Genomic DNA, 6,000 nt, shown 5'->3' with positions numbered 1-6,000 from the left:
CGAGCCCCGCCGCTTTATAACGCCGCCGGGAGGGGCACCCCTCAGCTCCGCCCCGCAGCCCCCCACCGCCCCTCGGACCTCCCCCCCCGCCGCCCCTCGGCATCCCCTCCCTTAGCCCCCAGCATCCCTCCCAGCCGGCAGCATCCCCCCGCCGCCCCGAGCATCCCCCCCCCCCGCCACCGCCTCCTGCATCCTCTGCACCGTCCCGAGCATCCCCGAGCCCCCTCCCGGCCCCAAGCAGCCTTCCGCAGCCCTGCGCCACCCCTGCAGCCCCTCAAAGCTCTCTTCAGCTCAGCATCCACCCCCCCAGACCCCCAGGACCTGCCCAACAGCAGAAGGAGGAAGAGAGAGGTTTCAAACCGACCGCAAGTGAGGACCCCCCCAGAGGGGATCTGTGCCCCCCACCTCACTGCCCAGAGAGGGATGAGCTGCGAGGCACAGGAACGTGCCCTGGAGGAACTGTAATTGTGAAGAAACTGGTGGTTTTCAGCCAAATTTATTCTGAGCAGGGTACTTCCCAGTGCCTCTGAACTTGCCTCGGTGCAGGGCAAAATTAGACTGCCAAAGAGGTGCAAAGCAGTGGGAAAGAGAAGATGCCGTGCCTGTGCTGGGGGCTCTGGGGGCTGCTGTGCTCGTGTACAGCTCCTGCCCCTACAAATGCTACCCAGAGGATCAGCCTGCTCTTGGTCCCTTGCCATCACAGCTGAAAACAGCCAAGTGCCTGCCTCCCTTCCCGAACAGCTCCTTCGGTGAGGAACTCTGTTCTTCCACCTCTTTGTTATGGAAAAAAGGTGACCTGGGAGGGTAACACCTGATTCCCATGGGATGCCTGCCAGCTTGTGCTCCCCTCAGGACAGGACCCAACATGCTCAGCCCCTTCCAATGGTCCTCTGGTGCCACTTGTTACCCACGTTAAACGTTTTAGGGGTCAGTAACCCCAATCCTGCAGCCTCCTGCAGTGTGTTGCCTGGATGGAAACCTTGCAACCACACCATGTTTTATCTGTAGGTATTTTGGAGAGATGCAAGGAGCCGTTTGCTCTGCTCCCTCGTGCGACTCAGCAGCTGCAGTGAGCTGGAGCAAGCAGCCCCTCGCGCTTTCTCCTGCAGCAAAGTGTTCAGAGCTGCTTGCAGTGGATCTGTCAGTGCTGCTCCTCCTCCTCTTCGGCAGCTCAGCTCTTCTTACGGGTTGTAACCACCAGTTTTGCCCTTTCAGTCAGCTGACTTTTCCCCCCAGATTCCCTGATAAAACCAAGTAGGTCATACTGGTGCTCATTGGTGAGCAATTCCAGTTCCTCTTGCTTACTGAGTTTATTACCCAATTTCTTGGCATAATACCCTGCACTATGACTAAATCATTTCTGTTCTTCAGGCCGCACGGTAACTTGATTAATTTTGTTCTCAGCATCTTGCATGCTCCTGTGTGCCCATTTCACCTCTCCGTGTTGTTATTTTAGCGTGTTCCCATGTGGGCAGCCTGCTGCCCGCCGTCGGGCTCCCTCTGAAGCAGCTTCCATCCTGCCCCTCTGCTCGGGGATGCCGAGCAAAATTGCAAAGCAGCATCGAGATACGGGGAAGTGTAAATGGGTCAGCACAAAGCCTCGCGATTTTCCTGTTCGGGAAAGGTGAGGAGGGAGTGAAATTCCTGGATGCTCTGAAGGGGATTCTGGCCTCTTCCCGAGCTGAGTGCAAGAAGTCACGTGCGCGCAGAGCCGAAAACATTTTTGTTATTGATCCAGACGAGGAGAGTCGAATTCAGCCATGGCGCAACTTCTTGGAAGCACCCAGGTTTACCATAAGGACGGAGCCGGGCTTCCATCTTCCACCGAGCAGATCTCTGATGGACAGGCTATTTTTGTCACACTTTGAGTGCTCTGGAAATTATGAATGGCCTCACCACTTCCATGTTGCAATAGAGCCATTAATGAAGGGCATCAGTACAGCACACAGACAATCACATCGCATCCCTGGTCACCAAACCCCAGTTCACGATGGGACACACGCGCTATCAGCTTTATTTCACTCAATAAAAAGCCATTATACCTCCTCTCGCCCCGAGAGCAGTGTCAGTTCTGAACAACCCGGTGCTGGGCTCTGGAAAAGGCAGAAACTTGTCTCCAACCCTGCCCCAGTTCCAAACTGAGCCGGCAGCTCAGCAGCTTGTGTTTGGCTGCATCAACGTACAAACGTGGGCTCAAGCTTCCTACCAGGAGTGGAAGATTTTTACATTCCTAGAGCTCTGCCTGAAGTGTCTTTTCTGTGTATTTTTGGCATAACTTGAATAACTTGTCATGCTGATAAACCCTCCGGGAGCTAAATTGAACCCTTTCCTCCCCGTGCACCAAACGACCCATGCGCAGCACCTCGAGATACTCCGAGACGGTGCCTGAAGGCTCCAGCTCCCTAGCACAGAGCACACTTCCCCTCCCAAGTATTTTTAAGTATCATTGGAGCAAAACAGCTGAGGAGAAATTTGTCTTCGATTTCTATTCTGGGCACCCCCCCCACAGAACTGATGTTTCTGCAGATGCCATAAGCACGCCCATGGACACATCGATCACGCTGTGCTGCTCTGAGGGGGCCTTCGTGCCAGAAACTCCTCAGATGAATAAAATCTTGATTCCTCTTGGCAGATAAAGAGCTTTTGAACAACGCCTGGCTCCTATGGAAGTTTAGTGCAGGCTCACCCAGGATTTCAGCCTTTTAGGTCACTTCTGTAAGCTACGTGTGCTTGTTTTCACCTGAGTGGAGTCCAGCCAATCTCAAGTCCCTTCAAAAACCTCACATCTATGTTTTCACTTAATTAACGCAATTAGCCCCAGCACCACATTTGCCAACAACACGGAGACTGAGCCAAAACTCTGCTCAGCTTCCCCAGTGCTCAGGCAAACCCTCGATGAAGTTATTCCAAACTTGTAGAGGTGATGGGGAGCGGGATCTAACCAGCTGGCTCTGCAGCTGGAAGGATCTAAGGCCTTTTTGCTGTATTTTGGAACAAAATGTGTCTTTCTGTGAGGGGAAGGCTCTGCTATAGGAAGGGCCCTGGCTCCTGGGCACTGTTCCCTGCTCGGATTCTCCAGGAGCTGCCTCCTTTGTCTCCTGCACCGTCTCCACCGCGGGGCTTGAGATGAGACGTCAGGGCATGAACCAGGGTTTCAGTCTGCAGAACTGGGGGCAAGAGGGGTGAGCAGCCCGAGGCGTCACGTCTTAACCCCCTGCAATAAAGCCAGCCGAGCTCTCCTGTCAGAGCCCTGCCTCTACCCAATTTAATGTGCCTTGTGCTCTCGCCTCCCACCACACACATTACTGCACCCATTCAGGATTTGTGGCTTTTGAGAATGATCTAAATGAATTTGATGTCCCAGAAAGAGGCACTTGAAAAATAAACCGGTGTGGTTTAATGATAGCATTTTCCACATTTTTATTATAATGACTCTGGTGTTTATTGGAAGGTTAGCAACTCATCCGAGCATGAAAACAAAGCAATTTAAGAGGCCAGCCCGGTGATGGGGCCTCTGCCACACTTGGCCATTACTGCTCATTCTGTATATGGCACTTTTTGGCCATTTGGCCTCTCCAGCATCTCCCTGTGGGAGTTCAATGAGAGGCTGGAGGCAAGACCATTTTGGATGAGGAGACTCGTAGGTTGGTACAGAACCTGCCCTCCTCTGGCCGCACAGCACTCTGCAGAACCACAGCCCTCTCTTAGCTGCAGCCATCCTCTTTTTTTCAGGCCTCATGTTGAATACTGCGTGCAGCTCTGGCCTCCACAACATAAAAAGCCTGGTATGGTCCCTGCAAGCACCCAGAGGAGGGCAACAAGGCTGGTAAAGGGGCAGGGAGGCTCCCCAAGGCTGTGCCAAGCAGGGTGCTGCTGCAGAGGGTTGCCCTTTGCATGGGGTTTGAAGCTCAGGGAGTGAGCAACCTGGCACCGAAGGTCCCCCCTGTAGCAGGGAGCGTGGTTTACACCCCTTGTGCTGGGGGACAGCGGCTGTGCCCTGCTCTTTGTCTCCTCCTGCACGCCCCGGTGCCACGGCTCAACCTTCACCAACTTTCCCCAGCTCGCGCCGCCACTGCCTGCAGCGCTGCTCCAACCCCGAGCGACTGAAGGCTTCACGGCAAGGAGAAAATATTCCCACCCGTGTGGCTCAGCGAACCCTGATGCCTTCCAGCAGCCAGCACACCGCTGAGCTCTCCCGGTGAATCAGAGCGAGCGTGTTTCGCCCGGCGGGGCGCCTGAGCCACTTAGCGAGTGGGACCCAGGCAGGCGCAGTCCCGCGGGCACCGCCACGAAATGCAGCCCAGGAATAACACCGTGTGCCATCGCCTCGCAGCTAGAGTGAGTCCCGGTGAGATAAATTCAGATTAGGGAGCGATTCCTTTCACCGGTGATTCAGAAGATGCTGATTAAATGCCACTTCTCTGTTCCCCTGAAGTAAAGCAACTGTGGCTGATACAAACAAATTACGATCTCAAACGGCGAGGCGAGAGGCACCCTGACTCCACCATAAAGCCTTTCATGTGTTTTGGTGGCTCTGAAGAGAGAGAGGAAGCAGTAAGTGGTGTTTCCTAACATTTCTGATCTTCCAAAGTGCACCAAATTAATTATTTTATTCCTAAGAAACGACTAATTCATCACTATTTTTAGGCTCGTGCACTATTTTAAGAGATTTTTCCAGGGTCCAATCACATGGAAGTTAAACAGCAAGCAGTGAAGTCTCCAAAGGATAATAAACTCTCTCAAATTACTTTGCTAATGGAACAAAGAGTACTGTGAATGTCACACACACCATAACAAAAGTGGGAGAAACCTTTACATGAAACAATGGATCCATTAGCACTAAATTTCAAAAAAAAGAATAAAATAAAAAGCCCGACCCAGAGTACTTTTGCATAGTTTCCTAGCGTTTGCCATTCTGAGCCAAATGAGCTTGTTTGTTCGCTCAGGCCCCGCAGCGGAGCCCACGGCAGGGCACGCAGTTCCTAATCACAGACACACTCACAGCATCGATCACTTCGGATTCCAAAGCCCTTTATAGACAACAATTAAGCCCCACGGCACCCAGCTGAGTCAGTGGAATGAGCTCTGCTTAAAACTGAGGTACGGAGAGGGAACAGCTGAACTGCTGATCGGAGACAAAACCCGAGCGGAGGTGCAGCCCCGGGCCCCCTGCACTGCCCATCACACCGGGCTAATTGGTCACTTCATAACGAAGCAGCCCGGCATCTCACACAGTCCCACACCTCCTACGTGACTCAGACACACGAACCTGGCCCCAATGGGGCCACTGGTGTGGAGGGATGGGCTGTCAGAAAGGAGTGGATCACCAGCCATCCAGGCCTCCGTTTGGCCTCTTTTGCCTCCAACCTCTGGCAGAGTATTTTAGGAGAGCCTCTAAACATCTCAGGGGCTGAAGCAATGCCATCACAGCGTGGTTTGGGCACGGCATAGCAGCACCAATGGATCATGATGAAAAAATCACAAGGATGCGCTATGACAATATTGCCTTAGAAAAGCAATAAGGAAGCAACAAAGACGAAAATCCGAAAAGCAGGTAAAAGAGCAAGGGAAAAAAAAGATGACATCAAATGAATGTCTCTAAGGCAAGCAGATTTCTCAGCCCCCTCCATTCCATGATTCAGTCTTTCTCCTGGAAGTAATTTACAATAATGAAAGTGAGCTAATACCCAGATGTGTGAAGTGCAGCGTATATTTGGCTCTGATCTGAGGCATGTTTACTGTAAGGAGGAAGAGTTGTGAGATGAATCTTTCCTTTGACAGCTCTGAGATCTCTTAACCAAATCCCACACAACGCTGAAGTGCTCTCCTATTTTCCTGAAATTTAATTAGTTGAGGCTATATTGTACACACAATTATACGTGTGTAAGATAATTGGAGCAGAGGGCTCCCAGGCATATAGCTGAGAACAAAATTTGTCTTTAAGCAACTCTGCACAGGTGGAGTGTGTTTGGTTTGGCACGCATGCTGCTGGATTAAGAG

The sequence above is a fragment of the Anas acuta genome, chromosome 15 (genome assembly GCF_963932015.1).
Source record: "Anas acuta chromosome 15, bAnaAcu1.1, whole genome shotgun sequence".
Taxonomy (NCBI): domain Eukaryota; kingdom Metazoa; phylum Chordata; class Aves; order Anseriformes; family Anatidae; genus Anas; species Anas acuta.
Note: the sequence above shows the minus strand (reverse complement) of the source record.